This window comes from Schistocerca piceifrons, chromosome 2 (genome assembly GCF_021461385.2).
Source record: "Schistocerca piceifrons isolate TAMUIC-IGC-003096 chromosome 2, iqSchPice1.1, whole genome shotgun sequence".
Lineage (NCBI taxonomy): Eukaryota > Metazoa > Arthropoda > Insecta > Orthoptera > Acrididae > Schistocerca > Schistocerca piceifrons.
In genome coordinates, this window is record NC_060139.1 from 757,126,725 (window position 1) to 757,139,008 (window position 12,284).

The following is a 12,284-nucleotide window of genomic DNA, read 5'->3' on the forward strand; positions in this document are numbered from 1 at the left end:
TCATGATTCTAGTTATCTATGGTTAAGTTGTGCTCTGTGCAAAATTCTATCAGGCGGCTTCCTCTTTCATTTCTTAGCCCCAATCCATATTCACCTACTACGTTTCCTTCTCTTCCTTTTCCTACTGTCGAATTCCAGTCACCCATGACTATTAAATTTTCATCTCCCTTCACTCTCTGAATAATTTCTTTTATGTCATCATACATTTCTTCAATTTCTTCGTCATCTGCAGAGCTAGTAGGCATATAGACTTGTACTACTGTCGTAGGCGTGGGCTTCGTATCTATCTTGGCCACAACAATGTGTTCACTGTGCTGTTTGTAGTAGCTTACCTGCATTCCTATTGCTTTATTCATTATTAAACCTACTCCTGCATTACCCCTATTTGATTTTGTATTTATAACCCTGTATTCACCTGACCAAAAGTCTTGTTCCTCCTGCCACCGAACTTCACTAATTCCCACTATATCCAACTTTAACCTATCTGTGTCGCTGAGGCACGCAAGCGTCCCCACCAACGGCAAGGTCTATGGTTATTTCTTTGTCATACACCATGAAACATTTGTCCACATGAACAGTTACTGTGCAACACTGAAAACATGAGTCTCCATTTGGACCATGATCATAACAGACCTTTCATCTTTTAGAGAGATAATCTGCATTATTTTCGCTTTAAAATGACCCTAACTCCTTACTAAAACCCTGTTGGATTTCTACTTTGTTTGGCCACACATTGTGGACGTAGTCAGATGAGGCATCACGTTCTTCAATAGCTGCAGTTGCACATTGACTTTATTCGCTTAGGTGCTTGGTTCAATGATCGATGATGCTTACATTCAACATTGCTACATCCAGAATTTAGAAATATAACTTATACTCCTTGACCTGTCTTTTCGTAGCAGAATAAGAAGATAGATGCTGATTGTGTGTGTGTGTCAGTTCCATTCCATCCTTGATTGTAATTGATAAAAAAATCAGGTATGAACTTCATTCTTCGAATTTTATTCACCTCCGAAAATCCTGGCCTTCTGTGAAGTGTTGGAAGGTTACAGAACACTGGCTAGGGGGGAAAAAAGAAAAATGTTATTGAACAAGAAAATATTGAAACATCTGATATAAATTTAAGTGTTAGGTAGTCTTCTCTGGAAGTATTTGTCTGGAATTTACCTTTACATGGAAGCAAAACCAAGATGACAAATGTTACAGACAAGAAGGCAATAGAAGCATTTGTAATGTTACTCTCGAGAAGGATGATAAACATTAGTTAGTATAAACGTTGTAGGAAAATGTTTGTAGAATGTAGCTGGGCAGACCAGGTAACTAATGAAGTAATAATAAATCTGATTTGGAAAAAAAGATATTTATGACAAAACTTGAATAAAGAAGGAATTGATTGATGGGGGGGGGGGGGGGGGGCAGATCAACATTTGACTACAGTGAACAGGTTAATACGCATGTAGGTTGCAATAGTTATGTAGAAATGAAGAGGCTTGAACAAGACAGACTGGTGTAGGAAGCTGCATCAAACAAGTCTTTGGACTGAGGACTATACAACATGTTTCATTTTTATCAAGGACACTTTGAACTACTGATAATGATGAGCTTTGGTTTGTAGCCCAAAGTAATGTACCCAGTAAGAATACAAGTAAAAAGAGCAGTTGATAATTTCTTTCTAATCCAGCTGTCTTTCATAAAGTAGATAAAGAGCCCCATACTGATTTATTTGACCAAGAAAGTCAGATGTCAGCAGTGAAACATCCCCCATCAATCAGATTTAGCTAGGAAGACAAAAGCAAACTTTTCTGTGGTACACTATTCAGAGTGAGTTTACTGCATGAACAAAGGAAAGAAGTTCGCTAAGGGCAATTTGGAACATTAGTAAGTATAAAATGATTAAACTCAGTAATGCAGCTCCTGATATTCAACTCCTTGGTGACAGTAGTGCTTAGCAATGAGACAGATGTAGTTAAATTCAAAACGTTAATTTAAAAAAATCAGTGAATTTGTGCTAACAGTAGCTGAAAATACAGGGACAAAAGATGGGTCATGGAAAACTTAGGGTAATCCAGCTGCTGACGTCACTTTTGCCAAATCAGCCGTTAAAGAGTGTGTTCGTTTGGGCACTGAAAAGCAATAATGGTAGGATTTCAAACCTTCCATCCTCCTTTCATTTAACTTACCTTTGTAATCAGTCAACAAGTAAAGGCATATTTAATAAAAAAAATCAAAGTATGTGGTAATAGCAACCATTTATAAACACTGAAATAAGCAACATGCCTTTAATTGCAGCTGAAACTCCTTCCTTCACACTCTAACAAAATTGTTGTAGAAGATAGCTTGTAAGAAAGCAGTGAATTACTTTTCTGACAAAACAGCTCTGTTTGGCTTCCATATTCTTCCAGTTCTGTAAGAACCAAACAAGAAAAACTACTCTCTTGGTATTTTCTACTATATTGCCAACTGGTATCAGCAGTACATTGATGGAGCCACAACAATAGAATGCAGAAAAGATACCACAGGAATAAGACCAAAGTCAGCATGGGGAAAAGTAAAATATGGTATCCCACAAGATACATTGCTTGGCCCACTCCTATTTTAACATAAGCAAATTATTTGCCTGTAAGATTGTAGGACTCTTAAATTGTGATGGCTGCTGATGATGTAAGTATAATGTTGTTGAGTAAAAAAATAAAAAATAAATCATAGCAGACACCTAAATTGCTTGGGATTTGCTGATGACCTAGCATTACTAGCTAATAATATTCAGGAAGCCACGAAACAAATAACAAGCTTACAAAATATAGCACAAAAATTAGGACTCCAGATATCATTTGAAAAGACTGAAATAATGGTAACGGGTCCACTTGTAATAGATCACATCACAGTGAACAATAGGGAAATTAAAATAGTGAAACAATTTAAATACCTGGGTGAAATTATAACACATAAATTGGACGAGAAACCTGCATGGCGAGCAAGAACTAATAAAATGATAAAAGCTCAAAAACTAACATGGTCTACGTACAATAAAAGATGTATATCAATTAAAACAAAATTAAAACATTACAAGACGGTGGTTCAACCAGAGGTTACATACGGAAGTGAAACTCTTTTTAAAGTCACCCAGAAAAACAGAATTGACAAAATTTTAAAGGTAGAGAGAAGAATTGCTAGAACATGCATAAATAAGAAATATCAAAAAGATGGGCAATGGCGGATAGTTCCAAATGAAGTGGTATACAGAGAACTGGAGCCCATCAATGATACTATACGAAAGAAAAGGATCTCTTTTTGTGGTCACATTCTGAGGACACCAGAAACCAGATTGTCAAGGAAAATTATTGAGAAACTCTGGAATTTGAAACAACAAGGAGGATGGCTTAAGGAAATAAGAGAGGATATGGAAGAACTGGAAATAACTCTGCATGATTTGCAGAACAAAACGCCAAATTTAAAGAAGTTGAGGGACACAGAAATAAGATTTAAACCAAAAATTGACAAACGACATACAATGAAAAGGGTATTTACAGATAAGGAACGACGAAAAGCATCGGAACGAATGAAGAGATACTGGGCCACTCGGAAGGGGAAAATACCAAAGAAGAGGACCAGAAATGATTGACTGAAGTGGTCCAATGAGGCCGTAAAAGCAGAAGAAGAAGACACAGCCAGGAGAAGAATGGTACAGAATTACGAGCTCCCAGGAAACGGTTAAGCCTATAATCTTACAAAGATTCATATTATGCTATTCCCAACAAATAAAAATTACTTAGGTACCCCGAGTCAAATCGATGGTTACACAATGTATGAGGCTCCAGGTCAATAATGAACTGAAGTGGCACAAACTCATGGATAAATTTACTATGAGCTGACTTTGCCTTCTGTGCATTGTGCTGAACCTGCGGACTGGATTCCTAGCATATTTTACACACTTCCTCTCAATACTGCCCTGTGGAATAATTTTTTAAAAAAAATTCTATCTTAAGACGTAATTCTCTGGGGCAGCACAGCTGAGACCAGGAAAATATTTATTCAACATGTGCATGCTGTAAGAATACTATATAAAGTTCATAGCCAAACATCTTGCAAAGCCTCTTCAGGTAAACGAATCATTTGCACCCTAATACTATTTCCGGTTACCTATAAGAACTAATTTACGATGAACTACAAAATTCACAACCATGTTACTAGAAGTAAAAATAATTTCCATATAGAACGTGTGTCCCTGTCTGGGGTTCAGAATATACAGTACAAAAACATATAACAGATTACCAGTATATTAAAAGGTTGGAAATCGAAAATCCTCAGATGCTCAAAAACAAATTAAAGGTGTACCTAATCAAAATATTTGGGTTTTGGAATGTAAATTTCACATGAGTCAAATTTAAAAGGTTTTTCTTCTTCTACTTTGTCGCTATACAAGGTGAGTCCAAAAGGACTTACAGCTTTGGAATGGTATAGTAATTTATGGAGGTAACTTACAGAAATGGGGATGTGTCATTTTGAAGCATACAATGTCAAATTTGATTCACACGGTGTGTCAGTACCCCATTCTGTCACCAGGAGTGCCAGCAAAGTGCGCAATTAAAATGGCTGTTTTCAGTGGTACGGAATGTGCTCTGTGTGTGTTTTGATTTCATGAAACGAACTCTGCAACAAATGTTTGGCATAGATTTTGCACTGAATACGCTAAAGAACATCCAAGCAGGCCTACAAATTCCTTTCGCGCTCTTAGCAGACTGAAAGTGTATGGCTCTTTCTTCTTCATGGAGGAAATTGTCACAGGTATTGTGTGTCTGGATATGCTTGAAAATTTTTTAATTCCACAGATCAGTGATGATGACCGAGATAGGATGGTTTACTAGCGGCAAGACAATACACCACCACATTTCCTGAAGAAATTTCAAGGTTTCCACGATAATTGCTTCCCAGGTCAGTCGGTTGGCCACCTCGCTCCCCAGACTTCACACTACGAGATTTTGTTCTCTGGGTTTTCAGTGAAGACCATGTCCCGTCAGCCATTAAGCTTTCTATTTGCGGCTCTGGCCTTCTCCCATCCATCCACGGGAGGGTCCACAATGATGTGTATGGTAGCGATCACGTCCCAATCTACCTGTCACTCCCCTGGGCACCCTCCTAGATGGGCTCTCCACAGTGCTGACTGGGACACTGTGACTTCCGCTGTCGTTGTGAGTTCCCCACTAAATGGAGGCATTGATGAGGTTGTCCAGAATGCAATATAAGCCATTCTGTCGGCAACCAACTTAGCGATCCCCCCCCCTCCCCCCTCCGTTGGAAGATATTACCTTGATGGATGCCAAAAATCACCGAGGCTAGTGGGCTCTCCATCGCCATAAGCAGTATCCATCAATCAAGCACCTTATTGCCTTTAAACGGTTCCATACCTGGGTCCACTACTTAATAAAATGATGGAAGCAAGAATGCTGGGAACCCTACGTTTCAGCCATTGGACCACATACACATCCTTTTTTTATTCTGTGCATTATACTAGAGGCTTTGCATCTGAGAACTATCAACCTGCCTTTCATGTCCTTAAATAGTGGATTATGTGATTGCACTTAACTTTCACTACTCACTGCCAGGTGCCCTACAATGCTCCATTCAGTGAGTGGGAATTCTTCAGTGTTCTTGCGCTGTGCCCTGTACAGTCCCAGAGCCAGGCCACATCCATGTCCAAATGTTCAAACATCAATCAGTGGATTGTCAGTATCATCTTTACTATCTTCAACTATATCTCCATAGAGCAAGAGCATTATTGTCCCGGTACTGAAACCAGGTAAGCATCCCCTAGAGATGGACCATTGTCACCCAATTAGTCTCACTAATGTTCTCTGTAAGTTACTTAAACACATCGGGAATTGGCAGCTGTGTTGGCTCCTTGAGTCTTCGGCCCTCTGGTTTCCTCTCAGGGCGGTTCCACTGCTGATTATTTGGTTTGCCTGGAGTCTGCCATCCGGACAGCTTTTGACTGTTGTCAACACTTTATTGCTGTCTTCTTCAACCTACAAAAGGCTTGTAACATCACATGGTGACACCAGATACTATGTACATGAATTGGGTCTCCGGGTCACACTTCAGATTTCTGTCCAAAACTTCTTTTCTGGGTTCAATTTGGCACTGCCTACAGTAACGCCCCCACCCTCCAAATATCCAAGAGAATGGGGTCCTGCAGAGCTCTGTATTAAATGTCCCACTCTCTTTACTGGCTATAAATGGTCTAGCAGCAGCTGTGAGGTCTTTTGTATCACCCTCCTTGTATGCTGATGATTTTTGCTTTTACCATTGCTCCTCTAGTGTGGTTATTGCTGAGTGTCAACAGCACCGTCTCGATGTGGTGGACTTCTTGTTTCTTGGGACTGTTCTTTGATGCCTGTCTGACGTGGCTTCCCCTTCTTTGCCAACTTAAGAAAAGGTGCTGGCTGCATCATAATACTCTTCACTGCCTCAGTAACATCAGCTGGGGTGCAGACTGCACTACCCTTTTGCAGCTTTACAAAGCCCTGATCTTGTCCCATCTTGATTACGGGAGTCTGGCATATGGTTCGGCATCATCTCCAGTATTGCGATTACTGGACCTGATAAACCATTGTGATTATACTGTGTGGACCTGATACATAATTGTGGGGTTTGTCTTGCAACAGGAGCCTGTCAAGCTAGCCCTGTGAACAGCCTGCTCGTGGAGGCTGAAGTCCCTCTACCACAGATAAGTCACCAACAACAGCTACTCAATTAAGCTCTTCATGTTCGCAGCTCCCATAGGCATCCAAACTACCATGTCCTTTTTTCTAGTTGGGAGATCCACCTGCCACAACAGAGACCCAGAACTGAGGTCACAATTGCAATTCGACTACTATGTCTCTGCTCTGAACTCCCAACTTCCCCTACTGTCACCTCATGATGGAGAACAGTCACGTACACCACCTTGACGTGTACCCTGACCACAAATCGAACTTGATTTACTCTTTGGACTGAAAGATTTAGTGGACCCTGTGGTGTTTCATACCTGTTCCTGGCTGTCCTTGATGCATTTCCAGGTTTGGAACTGGTATATACTGACGTCTCAACAGCCGATGGACAAACTGCATCCAAATGGATGCAGTGTTGTAACTGCTGAATTGGTGACCATCAAACAAGCCTTCAGCCATGCTCGTTCTTGCACCGGCAAGATGCTTCTAATCTGCAGTGGCTCCCGGAGCAGCCTTCAGGCTGTAGATCAGTGCTACCCTCATCACCCATTAGTTACGACTATACTGGATTGTCTTTCTGACTTCCGTGAAGGTGGATGGCAAGTAGTCTTTGTTTGGACTGCTGGATGCATTGGAATCTCTGGGAGTGAACATGCTGACCGCTTGTTGAAGTTGGCTACCAGAACACCAATTTTGGAAATATGGATCCGAGAATTGAACCTTGGGACATATCTATGCCATCAATTGTTGGATGTCTGGAACTGGGAATGGTTCGCCCAGGAGTCGTGTAACAAACTGTGGGTGATGAAGGAGACCACAACCGTGTGACAGTCTTTCCTTCATGCTTCTTGCAGGGAATCCACTGTTCTTTGTTCACTATGCATTGGCCACATTTGGCTGACCAACAGCCATGTGCTTCGATGTGAGGACTCAGTGTACTCCCGATGTGGTGCCCGCCTGACAGTGTCCCACGTCCTACTAGACTGCCCAAATTTGGCTGCTTTTTGGCATCGAAAACCTTGCTGACGTGCTACCTCTGGTGCTAGCAGATAACGCCAACGTGGCTGACCTGGGTTTACGTTTCACCTGCAAAGGTGGTTTCTACTCATTGGTAGGGTGGAGCACTTTGGCCTCATTGACCAACTGAGGGGTTGGAGGGGCACCACCCCTCGCCTGGTCTGGCTTAAGGGGCCCGTGGTGGCTCTTGCTTGGTGGTCCGGCCTGGCCACTACCCTTCTCATAATTTTATTCTCCTTATTCATTTATATTTGCTGTTATTAATGTTTTTTCTTTCCTAAATTGCAACATCTTTCTGTGCTGCTTGTTTTGTTGGTGCAACGGAGAATGAGATTCTGCTGGTGTGAGATGCAGCCCTCACCACTTACTGTGCTTCAGGGACATGAACTTCATTCTGGGCAGAGCAGCTTGCTCACCTTACTCTCCTCCTACTTCTCCTTGATTTTATCTCTGTCTTATTGTATCTTGCTTACAATCGGGCTTCCCATGATTTGACGTTTATAGCCTTCTTCCAAGGGTTATTTCTGGTTCGATACATATATGATGGATGAGGGGGCTGATGAACTCGCAGTTCAGCCCCTTTAACTCCAACAACCAATCAACCAACCTTTCTTAACCTTCCCCAGTCTGAAATTTTTTGTCTCTAATGGCTTGTCTTTGTCACTTATTGCTTGTCACTTTGTATCCTGACAACTACTAGATTCACTAATAATAGCTTTGTAAATTTGGTTAGTCACCAAAATTTTAATAATTTTATCCTGTTGTAAATCACATTTACATGTGCTCTGCACTATTTTCACACAGCTACTGCAAAGTGACTTGACACCCAAACCACGTGGAGTCCATAGAGCTGACAGGTTCTCGTTAGTATCAGTTCGAAGTGAAGGTAATGTGCGGAAATGACGTTAGTTAGTGAAAATATCATCACAGCTAGGAGTATATAAAGCCGAAGTGTTCCTTTCAGAAATCAGTTGTAGAAAAATGTTAATGTAGTTTTAAGTAACATCAAATGTAGCTTAGTTGCTAAAAGTTAATCATTTTTTAATATGTTCTATAAATAAATCAATGAGACAGCAGTATTTTGAACTGATTTAACCTTCAAGGTCTTTTCTTTTTCTTCACAGTGCAGTCATAGTTTGTATTGCATCGGACCTGTATTCAGATTTTATACTCTCTGATGTACAAGATTCCGATCATTGTAATTCAAAATACACTGCAGAATATTTTCTGTTGTTTTCAGTCATATATTTCCTTCTTGGTTGTGTTTGTTGGTGCTCTACATAATTTTCTGCACAATATGTAATCCCGAGAGGGCTCAACTACTTCTAGCTGGATACAGACTTCGCAGTCCCAGAGACTTGGGAGATGATGAGATACACACTTTTAACTCTCTGTGCTCTGTGGTGACCATTGTTGTGTAGAATGGTAGAACCTTATCTATAACAACTCCTCGTGGTGTGTGATTTACATTTTTATTACATGAGAATATTAATCGTGGAAGCACAGGCTCCTCATTAATATTCCATTTTCAGTCCTCTCTCTTAAGTAATTTCTTACAATAACAATTTATTCCAGATGAGTACTCTTTGAAGAATGCTGAATTAAAGAATAGAAGTTTATTTAATTCATTGGGCTTTAAACATGTAGTAGATAATTGTTCTTTTCCTTTGAAATGTCACTTGTGATTTTATTTTGGTTTAATCTTTCTTACTTTCCTCCATGTAGTGAGAAACAGAATAGTGAAGATGAAGATGTGGTGCAAATCACCATACTTTTACATTATGTACTCTCCTCTCATGATCGTTTGACAATCTTCATTGTAGTGAACAGCAATTGTTGCCATCAGCCTGCACCTGTACTAACATTAGCATATTCCCATATAGGGATATCACAAAAGTATAAAATCTCAGATGGACGAGAAAATTACTTGCACCATCAGTGATACACTATTCCAGTCATAAAACACCAAATATCATTAAATATACCACTTTTAATGTAGATGCAAAGAACAAAACATTTAACTTCAGTCAGTAAGCCTCCAGTAATTCATTTTTCATGTGAGAATCTGAAGGTCTTGTCTGTGGTTGCTAATGCAGCTACAGTCCCAGACAGTAAGCTTTGTGAGAAATTTGAGAGAACACCCTCATAAACTTTGAGCCAAAAGTGCTTTCAGGGCAGAATGTTGATCACTGCAGAGAAGAAATTGTGAAACTATCCCTAGTCGAAACAAGGGTTCTTGACTGACTTATAGCTATTGCACATTCTTGGTGGCGTTTGAACATAGACATAATGTTCTGCCTGACATTTAGTTTTGCGCTGCTGGGGCATTGTCAGGTGTAGGTATCTGTTCAAATTATCTTACATCTACTGCATTTGAAAAATGAGTACTTACGATGCTTTGAACCTGTAAATATATGAGAATATTTTAACTGATTGAATAAATACTTCACAGAATTCTTGCAGCATCAGATAGGTCAACCTCAAGCTTTCGATGACAGGAGGTTAGATTTCAGTTGGCCAAATTGAAGTTTCCATGAAGTCGGCCAACTAAAGTACATAGCAGTCTACTGAACTCTTAATCTCCTGATAATGATGGCAGAGGAAGTTCTCGAAAGCTCAAGATTGACAAATATGACATGGCAAGAACTCTTGTCATACATTTATTCAAGAGTGTCACTTTGAAAAATTACATCCTCAACTTAACTTTTTATTTGCATCATTATGATTATCACAACATATCATCCAAAATAAGAGATAACAAAGTTGTGCCAAATTGAGTCTGTAATTTCATTCATTGGATCAATTAGTGCTGTTTACTTTATTAATAAGTCCATTAATTTATCAGATTAAGTTTTCCCTTCCTGTTGAAATACGTAGTAAATGAGTCTCAGATTTCTGATTTATAATACCTTACCAATTTGTGATCTTAATCTCTGTGTTGTACAATTCTGTTTGAATTTCTACATATGTCACATCAAAAGGTTGGCCTCACAAGACAAAATTACAATCAAATAAAGGTAAAACTTAAGTTTGCCTACCTTATGACAACATATACACATATGGACAATAGTGAAACAAAGTCTAACTTTCAGAATATAATGATCTTTTATATACAAAAAGAAGAGAATTATAAAAAGGATAGCTGCTGCTCACCATATAGCAGAGATGCTGAGTCGCAGATAGCCACAATAAAAAGACTGTCACACAATAAGCTTTCAGCCAACAAGTCCTTTGTCAAAAGCCTTGTTGGCCAAAACCTTATCGTGTGACAGTCATTTTTTTTCCTATATGCGACTCAGCGTCTCTGCAATATAATGAGTAGCAGCTATCCTTTTCACAATATTGTTACATCCCATCCTGGATTTTCCATTGTTTAAAAAGAAAAGACTTCAATTACCTGTATTACCTTGTCCCACATTCCCACTTAATCCCTTAACATTCCTGTTTGCCCCCAGCCCTTTCTTCTCTCTTGCCGGATTGTCATATGTAATGTGATTAACATACACTGTTTGCATTTTACTGGAACCCTCTATCGAAGCAGCTGGATGAGGTGGTGCATTGGTTAAGGCACTAGGCTCATGTTCAGGAAGAAGAGAGTTCCAATCCCCAAATGACCACCCTGAATTAAGTTTTCCATGGTTTCCCTAATAGTTTCAGCCCAGTGCCAGGATGCTTCCTTGGAAAAGGCTAAAGCCAATTTCCTTCCCAATCCTTCCAAACTGAGCTGGTGCTCTGTCTTTAATGCTCTCATTGTCGACAACATGTTAAACTCTAACCTACCTTCCTTCTATTGCAGTGGTTTTTCTAACTTCTTTTCCCGAGTATCGTCAGTGCAGTGCAGTGGATCGGAAGTATCATTTAGCATGGTAACTAATCATTCTTTATCCTGAAATTTAAGGAAGAAAATATGTTTAATTACTTGATATATTTTTGTTGAACTTCTGATCAAAATTTGTAGCTAAGCATATGCCCTTGAATTATTGTAAATTTACTACATATGAAAACTAGTACGCGGAAGATAATCTCTCACCATAAAAAACTACAGCAATCCAGGACTCAAATTGTAGTGGTGGTTTGAGCTCCCTCTCCCTGTGTGTGTGTGTGTGTGTGTGTGTGTGTGTTTTTTGTATATGCCTCCGCACAGCCTATGTATACACACTGTTGCTGGTTGTGTGTGTGTGTGTGTGTGTGTGTGTGTGTGTGTGGTGTGTTTCTTAGCTACAATTATATAAGGAGCAGTTAAAAAGGTGGGCATCATTTAGTAAAACGTCTCTCTCAACACAGGAAGAGAACCCAATGAAATAAAGTGAAGAGATAGTGATGTTTGGGAAAAACAGACAGAATCCTAATACTGTATGTAGTACATAAAGATATTGTCAGTGAATCTGAATCAGATGAGAGATTTTGCTTATTGGATGCATAGGGCCAACTTCTGTTGATTACTCATAAACAAGTTGAAGATAGTGCCATACAATTGCTTCAACTTTGTTCACAGGCATTGCCTTTGAAGGCATGCAGCTGTGTAGGTGCATATAGCATGTCATCTTTATATCTCTATGT

At 39.6% G+C, this 12,284-nt stretch overlaps 1 protein-coding gene across 4 annotated transcripts in view; it reads left to right on the forward strand.

The window, feature by feature from the left end:
• Window positions 1-12,284, forward strand: part of LOC124776558 — a 191,890-nt gene that overhangs the window by 163,524 nt on the left and 16,082 nt on the right. Inside the window, exon 10 of one of the 4 annotated variants that reach the window (XR_007015635.1) lies at window positions 11,521-11,590. The exons of the other annotated variants lie outside the window; for them this stretch is intronic. The gene's annotated coding sequence lies outside the window, so the exon portion shown is untranslated. The remainder of the gene's footprint in view (window positions 1-11,520; window positions 11,591-12,284) is intronic. 4 annotated transcript variants of the gene reach the window in all.